At 37.2% G+C, this 21,394-nt stretch overlaps 1 protein-coding gene across 2 annotated transcripts in view; it reads left to right on the forward strand.

Annotated features, from left to right (window-relative positions):
- SESN3 (sestrin 3) overlaps positions 1-21,394 on the forward strand; it is a 73,233-nt gene that overhangs the window by 11,674 nt on the left and 40,165 nt on the right. The window lies entirely within an intron of this gene.

Below are 21,394 nucleotides of genomic sequence, written 5' to 3' on the forward strand. Positions count from 1 at the left end.
TAGTACCTGGATAAGTTAGGACGGATCCAAAGTAAAACTTCTAAAAATCTGTAGTTACTAAACACACTAGAAAGCCCACATGTCAGGCCATTGAGCACTTCTAAACACAGAGTGCTTTTTCACCTCTTTTGAAGTAACACCTTTTCACACCTTGTTTGATTTTCAGTAGCAGAACCGGTATGTATTACAGAGCTTTACATTGTAATTATGGTTACTTTTTTGAGAGTTTCTCGAAACCTAATTTATACGAATGGTTTGGATTGATAGGCCATAGTGCAAAACTAGTTTCTTAAGAGTCCGAATGTATTTTGTGCTGGTCAGAGTCCCTAGTTAGGACTGCAGAGCTGTGTCATTCATATTGTCTTTGAGGTCTTGGGTGGAGCGGGCATATGATAATTCCATAGATATTTCTTAGGACTGCAGCTAGGCAAGGCAAGAAGCTTCGTACTTTTTCTGTAGTAAATTTTAAACTGTTGAACTCATTATCTTATTCCATTAAAGTCCTAATTCCCTAACTACCTTCCTCCATCAACAGTATCACAGTGGCAGTCAAGAAATGTGTCATCTGGTAAAGGAAAAAAACACACACTCCAGAGCCGACAGGGGTAGTACCTGAATGCAGAGATGTATGAGCGTTGATGTGGGCAGTGTGTGTGAGGGGAGGGTGATTCAGTGGAGACAAACCCCACCTCCAGCGAGCAGACGTGATGGCTGTCAATACTTTATAAAAATGGAAAACCATTAATTATCCAGAATACTTTTTAGGACAGTGAGCTTTAAAAATTTCACACGGAGCATTTAGTCAGTGAGTAAAATGTGGCACCGTTTATCAGGGTTGAACATTTGTAAAAGCATGAGTATATGATGTTTTTCCGTGGTTGAGATCTAATGATATCCAAAGCACTGACGCAGTTGGTACAAAGTACAAGATTTAGACCGTGTTCAGTCCAGAATTTTCATTGAAATGAAGATCGACAGCTATGCATGTTAATATTGTGTGCTTCAAACGAGATCTGATAGGGAGTTCTTTTGACCAACCCTTGTTATGATTGCATATTGTTATGGTTATACATGGGAGAAATAAATGTGCATAACCCAAGTATTGATATGGTTGACTATTTTATGTTATGAAGTAACCACTAATCTGATGCACTTGGTTTTAAGTATAATTGACGTACGTTATGTTAGTTTCAGGTATACAGCATAATGATTAGATGTTTATATGCATTGCAAAATGATGACCACAATATGTCTAGTTACCACCTGGCACCATACGGAGTTTCAAAGTTTTTCTCTTGTGATGAGAACCTTTAAGATTTACTTTCTTTGAAACTTTCAATTTTGCTATACAATATCGTTGACTGTAGTCACCATGCTGTATATTACATCCCCACTACTTATTTATTTTATACCTGGAAATTTGTGCCTCTTGATCCCCTTCACCAATTTAACCCACCCCTCTATATCTTTCCTTCCCTCTATATCTCCCCTTTCCACCAATCCATTCTTTGTATCGATGAGTTTGATTTTGTCCTGTGCATTCCTTTATTTTTTTAGATTTTGACAGGTAAGTGAAACCATACAGTTTTTGTCTTTCCCTGTCTGACTTATTTCACATAGCATAATACCATCAGGGTCTATCCTTTTTGTTGTAAATGACAAGATTTCTTTTTTTCCCCCCCCATGGCTGAGTGGTATTCCATTGTGTGTATATATCACATCTTTGTCCATTCATCCGTTGATGGGCGTTTAGGTTGTTTCCATATCTTGGCTGTTGTAAATAATGCTGCAGTGAACATAGAGGTGTATATATCTTTTTAGATTAGTCTTTTTGTTCTCTTATGATAAATACCCAGAAGTGGAATTGCTGAATCGTATGGTAGTTCTATTTTTAATTGAGGAGCCTCCATACTTTTCCATCCATAGTGGCTATACCACTTTACATTCCCACCAGTAGGATACAAAGCCTCCCTTTTCTTCACATCCTCACTGACACTTGTTATTCCTTGTCCTTTTGATAATAGCCATTCTGACAGGTGTGAGATATCTCATTGCGGTTTTGATTTGCATTTCCCTGATGATTAGTGATGTTTAGCATCTTTTCATGTGCGTATTGGCCATCTGGATGTCTTTGGAAAAATGTCTATTTAGATCCTCTGCCCATTTTTTAATTTGGGTTTTTTGGTGTTTTTTTTTTTTGTCATCGTATGTGTTCTTTATATGTTTTCAATATTAACTCCTTCTCAGATATATGATTTGCAAATATTTTCTCCCATTTGATAGTTGCTTTTTTATTTTATTGATGGTTTCCTTGCTGTGCAGAAGCTTTTTAGTTTGATGTAGTACCATTTTTGCTCTTGTTGCCTTTGCCTTTGGAGTCAGATAAACAAACAAACAAACAAACACAAAAGCACCAAGAATGATGTCCAGGAGCTGACCACCCTTGTTTTCTTCTAGGAATTACATGTTTCTCATTTCACATTCAAGTCTTAATTTTGAGCCAACTTTTGTATATGGGTTAAGATAGTGATCAGTTTCACTCTTTTGTATGTGACTGTCCAATTTTCCCAACAAATTATTGAAGAGATTGACCTTCCCTGTTGAATGTTCTTGCCTCCTTTGTCCTAAATTAATTGACTATATATGCTTGGGTTTATTTCTGGGTCCTCTATTCTGTTCTGTTGATCTATGTATCTGTTTTTTTTGTTTGTTTGTTTGCCAGTACTGTACTATTTTGATTACTATAGCTTTGTAATGTATGATGTCAGGGAGTATGATCTTTGCTTTTTTTCTCAAGATAGCTTTGGCTGTTTGGAATCTTTTGTGGTTCCATATTCATTTTAGGACTGATGCACTTGGTTTTTTTAAAAAACAAATCCTGTCTGGGGCTCCTGGGTGGCTCAGTCGGTTGAGCGTCCAGCTTCGGCTCAGGTCATGATCTCAGTTTGTGTGTTCGAGCCCCGCATCGGGCTCTGTGCTGATAGCTTAGAGCCTGGAGCCTGCTTCGAATTCTGTGTCTCCCTCTCTCTCTGCTCCTCCCCCACTCATGCTCTGTCTGTCTCTCTCCTTCAAGAATAAATAAAAACATTAAAAAAAATTCTTTTAATAAAAAAGTAAAAAACTAATCCTGTGATGTAAAAGCAGCCATTAATGGAAAATATTTTACTTTTAATTGATGGTAAGCTTTTAAAGGTAAGTACATCAGTGCCTTTTTCTTTTGTTTCCTTTACGAATGACCTTTATTAAAGCTGTTGCAGAGAACATATTTGTCACAACGGCAAATGGAAAGAATTGATAACTAACGAGTACCTTGATGATAACTCCATTTCACTGCAGATATTTATAGCAGCAGTTGAATTTTTTAAAACCTGAGTAAGAAACTCACAATCCTGCCATCAAAGCCCTGGCAGGTGTTGCATCTTTTGTTGCCGAGGGCCACTAAAATTTGAACCTGTCGTGACTTCATCCAACAATTGTAGCTTTTAATAAACCACTGTGTTCCCATTTATGAAAGGTACTCTGATGTGAAAAAATGAAGTAGTTTGTCCTCTCATACTTCTGACTTGTCCCTCACTTTGTCAGTAACAGGTATGCATTTCATGACCGTAAAATAGTAGAGGAGGATATTGTGACTGTAAAAGTCCGTTTCTTTTTATTCAATCGTTATAGTCATTTTAATGCCTTTTAGTGTTTCTGGATGATTAACTATTTTACAGAGCCGTGGAACACTTGAAAACCAAAATGCAGTGTGCTGCCAGTTGTAGATCGGTCAATTCAAGATAAAGGATTTCTAAAATGAAAATGGAAATCCGTGGGAAGGCTAGACTGGACTCACAGAAACTTGCTACATACCTTTTCTGGAACATATGTAATGCATAATTGGTTTACAGTTGTTGCTAAAAGAAATTTACATTCAAATACTAAGTACCTTTGCACAAGTTTATAGCAGAGAGTTGCTTTTCAAGACCAGTTAGTTGATTCACGGGAGACACAAGCCATTTTCTGATGGGCAAGGGTGTGTTTTCCTGAATGTCATTGCAACCCCAGCAATGACCTAACCCAGCAATAGCAAGTTTTAGGAATTAATTTGGTTTTGATTGAAGTAATATCCTTTCCAGATTGCTAGGATTGACTCTCCCGTCCCACCCTCAGACTGAAGCTATTGTTTTATTTAAAATGGTTCACTTGGGTTGAAGTCATTTATTAACAGAAATAACAAGTCCGTAAGTTAGTAAGCTTGTTTAATGTCTAGGACAATGGTTCTTGAAGTGTGGTCCTGGAACCAGCAGCATCAGCATCACCTGGGAGGTTGCTAGAAATGCACTATTTTGGAATCCACTCCAGAGCTGCTGAATCAGGAACGTTGGAGGTGAGGTCTGTCCATCTGTGGTTTAGCAATCCCTCCAGGTGATCCTGATGTACTCTTAAGGATTGCGAACCTCTGGTCTATGGTCATTAACCTAATGCTTATACAAATCAGAATTGTGTGTGTCCCTTTTATTTTCAGTATGTATTATTAATTGAGAAATACGGTGAAAAGAGGAGATTGTTTCAGATTAAATCAATACTAAATCCCTACCCTTTATAGGTAGTAAAAGTAGGACGAGCTCCAGAATCAGAAGGATTCCTTTGCCTGTTTAAAAAATATAGTTGCAGATTTGAGACCATCTGGTACAATATGCTCTCACCTGAAGAAATCTAATGTCATATTCTATTGTTGCTGGATTCTGAAGTTTAGCTTCAGGAAAAAAAGAGAGTTGGATTTTGGAAGCTGTTTTATGACTGAAATCAAATGAAAATATCTTTTGGAATTGCTTGTTTACATAGAAATAAGTGTTTTAGCACCAGCATTGATAGACTTTGCTGGGCCTCACCATCTTAGATTATTTTTATTTCACAGAAGATTGATGTTTTAAGCTTTTGTGGAGAAGATTATACTGGACATTTTGTTTTTCTTAAACAGAAGGAGAAGTGACACTATTTGTCCTGAAGACAGGTTTAGGATCGAAAGATGGGTTTTTTTTGTTTGTTTATTTGTTTGTGTATTGTTTTGAGTCTTTTAGGCAAATTTAAATATGCATGTAAACTACGGATATTCTTTTTTACCTGTAAACTGATAGCTTACTGTTCAGTTACACACAGGGTGTCAGAAAGCTGAATCAGGAAGTCTGAAAAGTAACACAAAGGAAACTTAAGCACTATTTATTATATGTGGGCTCTATATAAATCAAAAGGATAAAAAATTGCTCGTTGAAAGGAAACAGTGTTTTGGCTAGTTGCAGTTCTGTCCAGGATAGTGAATATGAATAATTTTATTTTCTTACTTGGTTGCATATAATTTCGAGGTCATGGGAATTTTTCTCTTATTGTCTCTCGCTGAGTAGTAAAATCTAACCTGTGTTGATCTGAGGAAAAATAATGGATTGTACTAAATTGCCCCCCACTCCCAAATTCCCTTATGTGTTAGCTGCCCCAGAAGCATATGTAATTACTTGATTCTAACCCATGGAGAGTGATGCATTTGTATTGACCACTTTTCTATCCTTCTGTGAGGAAAGGACTAATATAGTACCTTAAATAGAACTGTCTCCATGGCAATGGGCAGTCAGCTTTTGACTTTGAGACTCATAAAAAAGGAAATTTAGAGAGGCATTTTCATGGTCTAAAATAGCAGTGCAGCGAAAGTGAGGTATGAGAATATTTCCTGTCAGTTATTGCATGTCTGATTAAGCTAGCATATCTCTTTTTTTACATAGCACTTTTTATCTGAGCATTTCAAAATGCTACACAATTCCTTCTCTTAATTAATGAGTGATAATCATTATCTTCAGATTAATGGAAAACTTGAGAAGCTCAGATGTATGTTTAGGATTGGGACCCCTGTCTGTGAAAAAAGAAAGCGGGGGGGGTTGCCTAGCTTTAGTTGTAATTTTATTCTCATGAAGAATAAAAATACTGAGTTATGGGTCGTTCTTCATTATATTGAAATAGAGTTCTCTGGGGAACACTGGAAGCAATGACAAGATTACAAATCAACACTTTATGCTTATGTTTCCCCCCTAACTGCTTCCTATAATTATGAGTCTCTGGATCAGTTCTGTTTAAAAGACTGTCCTGGCAACCTGCCTGCCTTCCTTGTTCCTTCTTGCATCTATACCCACTTAAGAGGCAAAACTTTGGTTGGGCCACCGAGCTTTCAGTAAAGGTCAGTGAGAGTACTGTATCCTAGGGGCTAAAGAATGAGACCACATTATCATTTGTAATCTTTCGTCTTTTCTATATTTCCTTCTTGACTAAGCCTTATCTCAGTATAGGGTTAATTTCCAGTTGAATCATGTCTTACCTTGCAAGTATCATCATTAAATGCTTAATAGTCTAAGGTTACTTTTAACAAGGGAATTCATGAAACAAACATGCGACATAAATCCAATGGAATACTGGGCAGCTCTTAGGATTAGATCTATGTATTGAAGTGAACTGATGTCTATAACAGGTTGTTGAGTGGAAAAGGCTTTTTTTTTTTTTTCCAGGATGTGAAGTTTTTCATATTTATTTATTTATTTTTCATTTTCATTTTCAAAAAGGTAAAGAGATACAGAAGAGTTAGACTCCAAAATTAATAGTATCAATTCCTCTGTGATGGGATTACTGGAAATTCTTTTTTTATCTTTTACTTCCCTTCATTGTCTTTTGTTTGTTTTAACACTAAACACGTATTTCACAAAATTTTAAGAGCTATTACTATTTTGAAATAATAAGTTGAACAAATAATTTAATGGAAGGATAGTGCCGAGAGTAAATCCAAATGAGATGGTAAATTAAAGGCCTATTGAGACAAAAACAAAAGCTCATAGATTTAATAGATATCCATAGTAGCTGTGGGTAAATTGCCAAGGGAATAATAATGTGTGTGTAGGTGGTTAATAAGGACCCAGATATGTAGGCATAGATGTACACAATCTGGAAAGGAATGAAGGTATTGTAGCTCTCCGTTATCATATTAGTTATTCCAGGATTTCTCTTGAGGAACCTGATGTCCTTACTAATATTTAAACAGAAAATTAGTTTTTCTCTTTAATTTTGAATTCAAAAGATAGCTATTGTTGTATTGTTTTACCTTTATACCATGTGGTAGATAAGACTTACTGTATAAATTCCAGGAATTTATCAATTATTTAATTTGAACACCATCTATTAATCTAGAGGTGTTACTTATTAGGACCTGAAGATAGGAATAGGTGGTTACTTTATGAAATAATTTAGTTAATTAATAATTATATTCCAGCATTTTTGAAGAATAAGAGGGTATGCATAGTATAACCTAGGTTTCAGAGAGGTTACTGTGTGGTTGGAGAGAAATATATTTTCTAGATAACTATGAAAGAAGGTAAAAATGGAAAACATATATTATTTTGGCGTTTTATAGATATTCGTCGATTATTACTTGTCTTTAGCAATTGCGAAGGCGTGAATAAAATGTCGATCATCTAAATACAATGTGTGGAAAAGGATAGTTAAATATTAAATACTTTTTAAAAATTTTCAAGGCAAAGCGATGTGATCTTGGTGACTATTTTTAACGATTTTTTTTAATCTAAATTTTAATTTTTGAAAATGATCATCACTCAGTAAGGAGTATCTATAACCAATTATTTTGTTAATGAGGGTTTCTCACTTAAGTGGCCGTATTTTCCAATTCCGTTTTCCATTCTTAATTGTCTGGGTCATTTGTTGAGCAAAATATTGAGTTAAAGGACTACTGTGAGCCAATTAATAGTTTTGTAAATCCAGTCTATGCTATAAATCTCTCCTTTAACTTGTTTGATAATGTTTAAACATTTTGACTAGTTACATGGTGCTCTGAGAACTCAGTGTTGCCTAATTCCAATAACAGCAAATATGTAGTTGGTAATATGGCACTGTTTTAAGCAGTTTACAGGTATTCATTCATTCACTCATATAATTTTTCTCACTACCTGTTTAATAGCTTGCTTTTTACCCCTTAGGTGAGGGAGAGATTCCCAACTCTGGGTCATGGCGATGGCCAGACACACAAAACATTGGACAGATGAGATGAGCAGTTTGTTATGTATACTCACAGTCCAAGGGAAGAAAACACTGCACGCCACACAGGGCAACATGGCGGTTGCATTCAGGAGTGAATGACCACGGTCTGTGGGGAAAAAGGCTTTTGTATCAAGAGATTAAAATACCTGCTCCTGTGGGAATCTGTGATTGGCTTATTTGAGTAATTCCATTGGCTGATAAGGAACTGAAACCTTCTACTCGGGAATAAGCAGGAATTGTACCTGGTCCATTGGTGAGGAGAGTTGTTTGGCCTGGGGACCTTATCCATGGTGAACAGTGTAAGGATAAGACTTTGTACTTAGGCTATTTGAGATCCTCCTCGTTTTATTAGATGTCAAGGCAGCACATGATATTGAGCCTTAATTTTAGAGTTCACGCCATACTACCCTTTCAGGTAGGTACTATTATTAGCCCCATTTCATGGGATGAAGTTACCAGGTACACGAGGTAACTTGCTTAAAACTATGACAACCATGCCCTCAACTATTTTCTTGTACGTTTGCTTTCCCTCAACCTAGATGGAAATTCTCAGTATCCGAAAAGAAAAGCATATAGAAATGAACTAACTCGGTATTTTTATTACTAATTGCCAACGAGTTTTCATCTAAGTGCCCTGATGATTTTATTTCATTTCTTTTCATAAGTCTATAAACTCTAGTATACTTCAATATATTTGCATTTCTTGATTGAGAATTGCTACACGTAGTTCTTATGAAGAGAGGTGGTAGTTTTGGTTTCTTCTTCAGAGAGCCTTTGAAAGCAGAAAAATAGTAAGATAATTTAGATTTTATTTTATCTAGCATAGAGGGAATGGTCTACTGGTCTTCATTTCTAAAGGCTAGTATTTCTATGAGTAAGTTATATTTTTGATAAATAGGTAAGATACCTTTTGGTTGATAGAAATTTTGCTGGTTTGCTTGATTACAACCTTAGAATTTACAGACTTGATTTGTCACTTGATTGTCCCTGTTGTTTTATAAACATACTTTATTGTATGCCAAGAAGTAATTGGTTATTATCTGAGATATATATTGTATTTTTTTACTCTACTGGTGTCAGGGCATCTCAATATTCTTGATACAATTGGTCATCTTTTCCTGTGAGTTTGGTTTTCAAATAATGCAAATCTAATTATAAATTGCCTAAATTAACTGTTTTTGTTCTTTTAAAAAAAATAGGACCAAATCTTTGATGTAAGGAAGATAAGTATTTTTATAGAGTATTATTTATAATAAACTATATGACATATTTAAAGGCAAATTTTCCACATTTGAGTTCCTCTCATTCCCTTCATCTTGCCTGTGAACTTTGTCAAGTTAACTTTTTTTACATGAAACAATTTAACTTCGATGTGTTAAAGAGTCTTGAGTCTGGGATAATGGGATGATGATAATAAATTTCTTTAGTCTTCCTTGTTTTTTTTTTTAAAGTTTATTTACTTTTGAGAGCGGGGTGGGGGGGGGGCAGGGTAGGAGGGAAGGGGCAGAGGGAGAGGAAGAGAGAATCCCTTGTGGGGCTTGAACTGAGGAACTGTGAGATCATGACCTGAACTAAAACCAACAGTCAGCCGCTTAACTGACTGAGCTACCCAAGCGCCCCAATGAGACTTGTGTTTAAGTGATATAGTGTTGGATCATAACCAGTGTTATGAGTTCCACCCATACTCATCTGGTGTTAGAGCTTTCCATCTGATTTCCCATCATCCTCTTTCCACTGCTTTGTAACTCAAAAATGGGGTGGGAGGATATAGTACTAACAATAAGCTAATGCATTTCTTAATGCAGGAAGGTCTTAGGAAAACATAATCCAGAATGAAGGGAAATTAGTAAATCGTATCAGAAATTCTATCTAAAATTTGAATATAGGGCTACTTTTCATTTTATGCCCACTATATTCCTGACCCAGTAGTGGGCTTTTTCTTCATACCTTATCTCATTCCATTTTCATAACAATCTCACAAAGTTGAGATACCATCCTCACTTTATGAAAGAATAAATTGAGGCTTGAAGAGATTAAATATTTACCTGCTGCTTGGATGCTACCGTGTTACCGTTATAATGTATTGCTTTTCTTTTTCTCTGGGGAAATGTGTATTTTTTGAAACACTGGTTTATCTTTTTGTAATAAGCAAAGAACTGTCGTTCTCCAAATTAGACAAAACACACTTTCTGGGGAAAATAGATTGTTAGCTTTTGTGGAGAAGGACACCAAAGCCTTATAATGTTGTAGAATATTACCATTCAAGACTGAAGAATCTGTACTTTGTGTTTTGCCACTATAGAAATAAATGTGACTTCAGTGCTTCTGAAGGAACTTAAACCATGCCCTCAGTTCCATGAAACATTCTTATTTGAAACTTCCATGCTTTTCTCTAAGATCAAGTAATAACATTAACAAAATACAAAAGAAATTATTGGCTATCTGAAATGCAAGAGCCTGTTTAGTGTGTTAAAAGTATGTAAAAATATTTACCAACTAAATCTTGCTGGTTAAATAATGACATGTCTAATCAGACTGTTATTAAAAATAATTTTAGTCACATTATGGGCAAGAGTGATTTAACTTTGGCTAAGTTCACTTCTGCTCTTGATCAAAATTTAAAATCACCATTTGATTCGTCTTTAGTTTTAAATGTTTATTTTTGAGAGAGAGAGAGAGAGAGAGAGAGAGAGACGGAGCACAAGCAGGGGGAAGGGCAGAGAGAGAGGGAGAGAGAGAATCCAAAGCGAGCTTCAGGCCCTGAGCTGTTAGCACGGAGCCTGACACAGGGCTTGAACTCATGAGCCATGAGCCACAAGATCATGACCTGAGCTGAAGTTGGACACTTAACCTACTGAGCCAGCCAGGTGCCCCGGCATTTGATTAGTGTTTAAATCCCCTAAAAATTATCACTGGACTAGTTCTATTGGTTTAGAAATGTACTTTGTGAACTCAGTCTTTAGGTCTTGGTACCACTTGTGCTGAAGGAACTGAATTGTTCCCACTCTAATACACCGATCTTGGAGCGAAGATAGTCTGGGGTGCAACTAAGAAGACTAGAAGTCTTTGCTTTGGAAAGTAAAACTAGGCTTTGAAGGGCTATCAATAAAAACTCATGGGGAAGATCTATAGCTTCAGCCTTTGCCATTTGGACGCTGCTATTTGGAACCCAGCTGCCATACTGGAAGGAGGCCAAAGCAGCCCATGTGGAGGAGAAGCATGACACCCCAGCCAGTAACTAGCACCTGCCAGCCATTTGGGGGAGGCACCTTGACCTAGTAGCCAACCTACACACTCTGATAGTTGTGTATCTGTTTGACATACTGATGATCATATGACTCTTCTTTTAGAAGAGAAGAAAATGTATTATGGGGAAATTGCATTCTAGTGAAGAAATAGCTGAATTTGAAGACTGGTTAAGATTATGTGAATTCCCTAAAAAATAAGTTATGGAAAATGGACTCACTGAGTAATCCTTAATGGTGAAGCTAAAATTCTACATTATTTATTTTTTTAAATGTTTATTTATTTGTGTATGTGTGTGTGTGTGTGTGTGAGAGAGAGAGAGAGAGAGAGTGTGTGTGTGTGTGTGTGTGTGTGTGTGTGCATGTGCATGAGGGAGGGACAGAGAGAGAGGGGGACAGAGGATATGAAGTAGGCAGTGTGCTGACGGCAGAGGGCCTGATACAAGGCTCGAACTCACGAACCGTGAGATCATGACCTGAGCCAAAGTTGGGTGCTGAACCTTCTGAGCCACCCAGGTGCCCCTACAATACATTTTTAAATAGAAATATCTGAGAACAAGACCATACATCATTGTGAGGACTTTGAAAGATCATTTACAATACTAGATTATAAAGATTTTTAATCTTATAAAGCAGCATGGATCTTTATAAGAAATAGATTTTGTTTTATTTTAAGTTTTTTTTAGAGTATAGTATGTTTTCTTAACTGGATCATTTATACAGAACATAGAGTGTAGAACACTAAAAAGGTTTTTAGATATGTTTAAAGTGAAAATCATTCCGTTATAAAAATATGTAAATTATATAGTATATCTATAATGGGTTATTTTCTATTTACATTTCTATAAAATGTTTTATAACATTTTACCAAAAATTCAAAATCTGAGTTTATCAGCTTATTAATAGATTAAGTAAAATGGCTATCTAAAATATAATGTTTATTTTAAACTAATAAAGACAATGAGAAGGTAATTTGAAAGCATTTTGGTTATTTTGCTTCTGAAAACTCTTTTTTGGCATTTAGAGTTGCTCACAGCATTCTGTAAGACCAGAGAATGTGAATACAAAAAGGCCCTTAGAGATCATCTCTTTCATTTTTCAAGTGAGAAAATTGATACCCTGGAAACTGATCAAGGTTTCTCAGTGCTCAAGAAGGGAAGAGAACTCAGGTTGTTGGTACCTTTTTCATTATATCATTTTGCTTGTAGCATTTAGTTACATAGTATTCTGTTTATTATTGTTTGAGGTACCTATATCTAATCACACCAACTAGTTGTAAATTCCTTTAGGTAGCTTTTCTACTTTTTATAGTCTTGAAAGAGCAATTATGTAAGCTATTGAACAGTGAAGAATTCAGGTAGTGCATACTGATTGATTGGTTGGTTGATTTGAATGTGTGTTTTTAACTTGGAATGCCCAGTGCAATACTCTGGTTCCTAGTCTATGTCTTTTTAGTGCTTAAAAATTAGTAAAGCTTAGATCATATGAATCATCTTTATTTTGAGTTAACTAAAATACTAGGGATTTAGTCTACTAACACTCAAGCCTTAAGAAGAGGCTGTCCTTAGTTTTTAAGTTAAATTAGTTACATAGAAGGATAAAGAAGAGAAGGGTGCATGAATAGCATCTGTATACAAGCTAATCTGGAAAATGGGAGGAGATATCAGAAGAATAACAAATTGGAGAAAGTCTTTTTGATAATTAGAAGATAACTTTCAGAGAATTTAATTGTAACATAATTACAGCTCTTTCAATCAAAACTACACTGAGAATTTTGTTGCCAAAACAAATTCAAAATATTTGGATGTGGAATAATTCTATTCAGTGTTAAGTGTGTGTGTGTGTGTGTGTGTGTGTGTGTGTGTGTGTGTGTTGTATGTATGTGTTAGAAGTAGCATGAGTCTATGATGATAATAATTGCTTAAGATGGTTGTTGTCCAAAAGTAGCTACTTAATATCATTAAATGTATAACAGTCTTAGTAATATATAGAGATGTTATATGACCAGTCAACATTTATTGAGCAAAACGTTTAAATTTATTATCAAGTAAGATGGAACCCTTCTTTTATTTTTTTAGTTTTATTTTTAAGTTTATTTTATTTATTTTGAGAGAGAAAGAGCACACAAGTGGAGGGCAGAGAGAGAGAGAGAGAGAGAGAGAATCCTTCTGTACTGTCAGTGCAGAGCCCAACATGGGGCTCGATCCCACAAATGTGAGATCATGACCTGAGCTGAAGTCAGTAGTCAGACGTTTAACCAACTGAGCCACCTGGGTACCCCTAGAACACTTCTTTTAGAATTATGTTAGTGAAACAGAGGGAAAATCCATTTAAAGGTATGATCAGGTGTCATTTAAGTGAGAACCCAGAAGAGGATCGGTTTGAATGACTCAATGTAGAGAATGTAGGAACTGAGTGAGGTCTTGTGAGAGGAGTTGGCAACACTTTAATAAATACGAAGAAGAAGGGCACCTCTGTGGCTCAGTCAGTTACGCGTCAACTCTTGGTTTCGGCTCGGGTCGTGATCTCACAGTTCATGGGATCATCCCCCACTGACAGTGCAGAGCCTGCTTGGGATTCTTTCTCTCTCTCTGACCTTTCCCTGTTTGTACTCTCTCTGTCTCTCAAAATAAATAAATGAACTTTTAAAAAATATGAAGGGGGCGCCTGGGTGGCTCAGTTGGCTAGGCATCTGACTTCGGCTCAGGCCATGATCTCACGGTTCGTGAGTTCGGGCCCTGCATTGGGCTTTCTACTGTCAGCACCGAGCCAGCTTGGGATCCTCTGTTCCCTTCTGTCTCTTTTCCTCCCCCACTTATGCTCTTTCTCTCTCTCTCAAAAATAAATAAACCTTAAAAGAATTTTTTTAATATGAAGAAGGAATGTGGCATTCCACCTAGACGTTCAAGGACAAAGGAACAAAAGGCACAGGAATATGCAGGGGCACCTGGGTGGCTCAGTAGGTTGAGCATCTGACTTCAGTTCAGGGGCCATGATCTTGCAGTCTGTGAGTTCGAGCCCCATGTCGGGCTCTGTGCTGACAGCCCAGAGCCTGGAGTCTGCCTCGGATTCTGTGTCTCCTTCTCTCTCTGTCCCTCCCCCACTCATGTTCTGTCTCTCAAAAATGAATAAATTTTTAAATTAAAAAAAATTGTTTAAAACAGAAAGAAATATGCCAAAGAGTTTTTGGGAGTCAGCACACCAGGGTAGCTGACGTGAAGTGCTCATGTTAGAACACTTGGAAAACACATACTGGAAAGCTATGCAAGGGGCAGAAGGTTGAAAACTTTGCCTTCTTCTTTCTACTGTCCCCTTGCTCCCCCCACCCCACCCCCATAGCTGGGGATATAATGATGTATTAAAATGGGATAGTGGTGGTGGAAATGGAACACATACTCATCCCGAAAAGAGACTTTGTGAACTGGTAGTAAGATAACCTAGTGTGAGGTTGCTCTTAAATGTTAGAGTGTCCTGAATGGTAGGAAGTGCATGCCTTCAAAGTTTTGTTTTGTTTTTAATTTTTTTTATTTTAGAGAGAGGGGGCACATGAGCAGGGGGAGAGGGGCAGAGGGAGAGAGAATCTTAAGCAGACCCCACACTCACCACAGAGCCTGATCTGGGGCTTGATCTCAAGACCCTGGGATCATGACTTGAACCCAAATCAAGTGTCCGATGCTCAACCGACTGTGCCACCCAGGCACCCTGGAAGTGTGGGTCTTTAAATGTGGATGAAAATAATCAAACACTTCACTCTTGCCAGCAGTCTCATCTCCATGAAATGCATATCCTTCTGTATACCTACCTTGTAAACTTCTATCTCAGGATCGTTAGAGTCCACCTAAATCCAAGATGCCTCCTTCTCTTATTTCTTTTTTATCTGTTGGTGTCACCATTATCCATCTATCCACGCTTCCAATTCAGCATTCTGTGGGGCAGCCTAGACTTCTCTCACTACCTCCTCTCGTATCCAGTCAGCCAGTCCATTCCATTTATTCTGTCTCCTAAGTAGCTCTCCCCAAAATGCCTTTTCTTAATCCTTACTGCTTAGTTAACCCAAGCCTTCTCTCCTAGAAATCATAGTAGCCCTCTAACACATGTTTTGTTCTCCAGCCTCCCCCACACCAGTCCATTTTCTAGTCGATGTCAGAAATGTTTTCTTAAAAGATAAATAGAATCTGTTTAATATTGTCTGTTATTTATATGAAGTCCTAAACTCTTTGGTATGGCATTCAGGATATGACTCTTGCCTTATTGTGTCTCTAGCCTTATTCCCTCAGGGAATCCCTCAGGGATAATGTAGAACAGCATGTAGTTCCCCAGCTGTGCCACAGCTTTACATTTTCTATTCCTTTTACCTGGGATGTTGTACCCACATATACCCATCTATTTTCTAGGTGGCCTGAAACACTTCTGTCCCTTCCTAGAGATGTATCCCATTGGGAAAGCTTTTTTGATCCGCCTTGCAGGCAGAGCTAAGTATTCCTCCTTTGGTCATCTCCGCTATAGCTCCTAACGTCTATTGTAATTGTACATCCATTTTTATTTACCTGATGTTGCCTGGAGGTCAGCACTTACGCTTTATCTTCATACTCCCAGTACTCAGCCCAAGCCCTTCCAAATAACAGCCTTTTAAAAACAAAACATCTATTGAACAAATTAATAGTTCTTTATAAAAGTCCCAGTGTTTCACTTTAATCTCAGTAAGGTTTAAACACACGTAACACATTTTTTCGTCTTCTAGTTGTATTATAAGTTACCACAACTTTATTTTAATAATTGCCATGTAATAAGTGCCTGTTATGTGGCAGGTGCACTGATCGGCACCATTAAAAAAATTACCATAAACATGTCTAGCTGTACAAAAGCAGAAAACATAGCACACTGAACCTCCAAAAGCCATCGCCAAATTCAGTATTGGTTAAGACTTTGCCACTTTTACTTTTTCGATCTGGTATTGTCATTGTTGCTGAAGTAATTTAAATTCGATCTCAAAACCCATTTTCTTTTTTTTAATTTTTTTTTTAACATTTATTTATTTTTGAGACAGGGAGAGACAGAGCATGAACGGGGGAGGGTCAGAGAGAGAGGGAGACACAGAATCCGAAACAGGCTCCAGGCTCCGAGCTGTCAGCACACAGCCCGACTCGGGGCTCGAACTCACGGACCGCGAGATCATGACCTGAGCCAAAGTCGGCCGCTTAACCGACTGAGCCACCCAGGCGCCCCGTAAACCCGTTTTCTTTTACCCTTGCTTCGTTAGTATGCATTTCTAAAATACGCGAATATATTCCTGTATAACTACAGTGGTAACACCACACCTAACAGAATTGGCAGTAATTGCTTAATACCATGTAATATTTCACCGTACTCATTTTCCTCCCATTGCGTCTGTCTTTCGGGTTGACCTTTTCTGAATTAGGTCCACCAAAGCCACGTCTTGGAAGTCTCACTTAAGAGTAGTCTCTCCTCTTTTGCTGCTGTTGTTGTTTCTCAGGCCTTTAAACAGTTGGCTAGTTGTCCTACAGAATATTTCATAATCTGGATGTTTTTCTGCGTTTCTTCGTGTTGTCTTTTAAGTGTGCCTCTAACCCTCTCTTTCCTGTTAACTTGAAGTTTGGACTCAGAGCTTGATTAGATTCGGGTTCAAGTTACTTTTTGTACATAGACATTTTCCTAATCCTTCTTTATGGCTGTATCAATGGGATAGATTCTTAGAAGTGACCTTGCTGGGTCAAAGGATAAATGCATATGTAATTTTTCCAGGAGTTGTCAAATTCCTGTCCATGAGAGTTCTTTGATTTTGGCATTCCCACAAGTTTTGAGAGTGTCTGTTCCCTTATAGTGTTGTCAATAAATAATATGTTGCCTAACTTGGATTTTTGCCAATCTGATATAAGAAATATATTTGCTCTTCTCTTTTATGAGTAATTTCTTCTCTTAATGCCCATTCTTTATCTAGTTTTTGATTTGGTTTTGGTTTTTTCCTCTTGATTTTTAGGAGCTCATTATAAAATTAGAGAATTAACTATTATCTGTGTTAAGTTGCAAGTATTTGCCATCTGATTTTGCTTACGGTATTTTGGTAGCGTGCAAATTGTGTATGTGTGTGTATGCGCACATGCATATGTGTGTGTGCATGTGTGGTTGAACTACCAGGTTGTTTTTTTTTTATTGTTTCTGGATTTTGAGTCATAATTAAGAAAGCTCATCGGTTTGTGCATGTGTTCATATGTCAACACAACTCTTACTTATAGAAATACATTTTACTATATGGTACGGGTAGCCCCCACTCCCAAATTGTGCTTCTTCCACAGGGTTTGCTTGGTCATTTGTAATTGAATGTTTATTTTACAAATAAGAAAATGAGCGCTTCCATAGAAGTTCTGTGACCATGTAGTAATGAGAAAAACAAACCATCATAATTGTTCTTAAGAGTTTCTTAATACTTTGTCTTAATATGAAGGTTAAATGTAGCAATCCTTTTGCGGATGACTGAAACCATTTATAAGGATACATAATTAAAAGAGGGACAAAAGCGTATTGGAAACATTTATTTCAATCAGTGGTTCCCAAAGTGCAGTCTGTGGATCTCTAGACCTTAGGTCAAGTCAGAGCAGAGGCATCACACGGTAATGGTAACCCCTGTTTTCCTCACCGCCCTGTAGTCACAGTAAACAAGTCAATTTCACTCAAGAATAATCTTGATGTTGATGAGACAGTAGAGATTATACATTTTATTACATCTCAACCATTGAATACTTACCTTTTTGAGTCTGTTTCAGAATAGAGAATATGGGCAAAGCTCTTCTGCTCGCCAAACATGGTGGTTGTCTCAAGGCAAAGCAAGTGTGACTGAGTTGTGAGTCAAACTGTTCATTTTATTGAACACCATTTTTCGTGAAAGGATGACTGATAACCATCGTTTCAGACTTGGGTATTTAGCAGACATTTTCACAAAAATGAACACGGTGAGCCTGCCGCTTTAAGGCGAACAACTGACAGGATTTATTGCCAATGATAAAATTTGAGCTTTCACGAGAAAAGAATTTTAGAAGACTTCCTTTACCATGAGCTTTGACCACTTCTCAGTACTTGCGGGTGTTTCTGATGTGATCAGTGGTGGTAGTAACAAATCTTATTTTTAATTTTATGTTAAATGTGTCAATATTTTAAAAACCTGCAAAGCCCAGGGAACCAATACTTTCTAAATGACCAGTGGTTAACATTACAGAAGCACAAGTGGGTAAATGATCGATTCAAAGTACAAGATAAGCCAATGGCTTTTAATGTGACGGAGTAAAGAGTTTATTGATAAGGCTTCAGATTCCACAGTGCATCAAACTTTTAAAAACTACCATTTGTCCGGTTTTAGTGTAGTACCAAAGGATGTGCAAAATTATGTGAAAAGGCTATTAAAATATGCCTGCTTTTCACAGCTACACCTTTGTGAGGCCAGATTTTACTCATGGTGTATAATCACTGCACCAGATAACATTCTGAATGAAGAAGGAAATATAAGACTCCAGCTCTTTTTCTTTTTTTTTTTTAATTTTTTAACACTTATTTATTGGTGAGAGAGAGTCAGCATGAACGAGGGAGGTGCAGAGAGAGAGGGAGACACAGAATCCAAAGCAGGCTCCAGGCTCCGAGCTGTCAGCACAGAGCCCGACGCGGGGCTCGAACTCACGGACTGTGAGATCATGACCTGAGCCGAAGTCGGACGCCCAACCGACTGAGCCACCCAGGTGCTGCAAGACTCCAGTTCTTTTTAATTAAGCCAGATATTTGCACAAATGTAAAATAATGCTTCTCTTCTCAGTAATTTGTTGTTGTTTATAGTTTCCAAAAAACTCATTTGTGTTAACATGTAATGGGTTTTTTTTTTACTTTTAAATGTAAACAAATAAATTTTTGAAATGTTCGTTGGTTTAATTCCTTAAACGGTGATTATTGAGAGATGTTACTTACATCTGGGGTCAATAATTTTAACATAAAGATGTCCTGACATCAGGAAGTTTGTGAACCATCCATTTAAATGAGCATAACCATTAATGGTTTTCATTGTAATTACAATAGGTGTTAAGCTTCCCTTGTGAATATTAAAGTACAATTTTGTAGTCCTCTGTTTATAGACTTTGACAACTTAGAACAGAAATGAACTTAATGAGAATTTACAGATCAGATTTTTCTATTCCGGGCAAAAATTAAAACACAACAGTTCTTTTCAAAACTACGCAGAAACTTCCATTTTTCTTTTTAAATTTCACTAAAACTGAGGTTGAGTATAATTCAATGTAAAATCAAGCATACTTTAATTGGCTCAGCTGTTGTGTTCCTGGAAGGCTGTGTGAAAGGTATTTTCTCCATTCAAAGAGCATGAGTTCTTGTTATTTTTGAATACTCAGTGTGTAAAGAAGTATTGGTTTTCAAGTGGTGAAAATGCTTACATTTTGCGAATCTCTAGAAATCAACTGTATTTAATGTTTTCTTCCTTTGCGTCCTCTAAGCTAAGCAAGGGATCTGTATTTTGTTAATCACTGTGGCTTGAAGGATCTGGAAACTGGCCTGGCGTTTTGTGTTCCAGTAGGGTGACATAAAGGCCTTTTGATTTTCTTACAACCTAGTCAGTAGATGCTGAGTTATAGAAGTTTGATTTAAAACTGTGTTTCCATTGGGGCGCCTGGGTGGCTCAGTGGATTAAGCATCTGACTCTTAGTTTCAACTCAGGTAATGATCTCATGGTTTGTGGGATTGAGCCCAGCATTCGACTCGGTGCTGACAGTGTAGAGCCCGCTCGGGATTCTCTCTCCTTCTCTCTCTGCCCCTCCCCTGCTTGCTTGCTATCTCTCTCTCTCAAATCAGTAAGTGAACATTTAAAAAGAAAAAGACTATGTTTCCCTGTATACCAAGGGAACTACAGTCACAGCACTTTTTTTGTTTCTCCAAAAGACTTGTACTATCGACCATATACTGATTACCATCAGAATATTATGTAACTGTATTTGTCTCTAATAGGAGTCTTACTTTCTAAAACTCACAATTTTAATGTCTTTGAATCTAACGAGTACATAATTTTAATAGTAAATCTTTGTAAAATCAAGGAGAGTTTTTATTATTACAGAATACAAAACTTTAAAAAAAAAATTTTTTTTTAACGTTTTGTCTATTTTTGAGACAGAGAGAGACAGAGCATGAATGGGGGAGGGGCAGAGAGAGAGGGAGACACAGAATCAGAAGCAGGCTCCAGGCTCTGAGCCATCAGCCCAGAGCCCGACGTGGGGCTCGAACTCACAGACCGCGAGATCGTGACCTGAGCTGAAGTCGGATGCTTAACCGACTGAGCCACCCAGGCGCCCCTTTAAAAAATGTTTATAGGGATGTAAGTCTCTTGTGAATACTTTTGGGGAACTTGGGGAGAGATCTTATAATTGGTGGTAGAAAAGTATATTGTCTATATGTTAATAGGGAAGTATTGAGTTAGGTAGTTATTACAGATTTGCGTTATCTCTCAGATACAAAGAGTAATAGTTCTCTCTTCTTTTTTTTTTTTTTTTTTTTTGAGAGAGAGAATCTCAAGCAGGCTCCACACAGGGCTCAATCCCATGACTCTGGGATCATGACCTGAGCCTAAATCAAGAGTTGGACGCTCAACTGATTGAGCCACCCAGGCGCCTCTCTCTCCTCATTTTCTTGGACTTTAGCCCAAAATTTTAATAGCATAGTCAGCACATATATTTCGTACTTCTGCATCTCTTAAAAAAAGTGCTCAATGCTGAAAAACTTATATAGGAGCCTTTGTGGCTCAAGATTAGTGTCACAGCATGTTATAACATTATTACTGATTTCTAGAAAATACTACAGATTATAGGAAATTGCAGATATTGCTTGTTTTATCAATATAAAAAAATAAACAAGTGGGAAAAAGTGTCACATAGGGAATTCAGAGGGTACGAGGAAGGTAATGGATTGATATCCAGGACTGTGTTTATTAGTTTAACTTCTTGTTTCTCAATAAGAATACAGAGAATGACCTCAAGTCCATAGGATGCTCTTGCCGTGCTGAAAGAAGAGTAAAAGGATGG

The sequence above is a fragment of the Panthera leo genome, chromosome D1 (assembly GCF_018350215.1).
Source record: "Panthera leo isolate Ple1 chromosome D1, P.leo_Ple1_pat1.1, whole genome shotgun sequence".
Taxonomy (NCBI): domain Eukaryota; kingdom Metazoa; phylum Chordata; class Mammalia; order Carnivora; family Felidae; genus Panthera; species Panthera leo.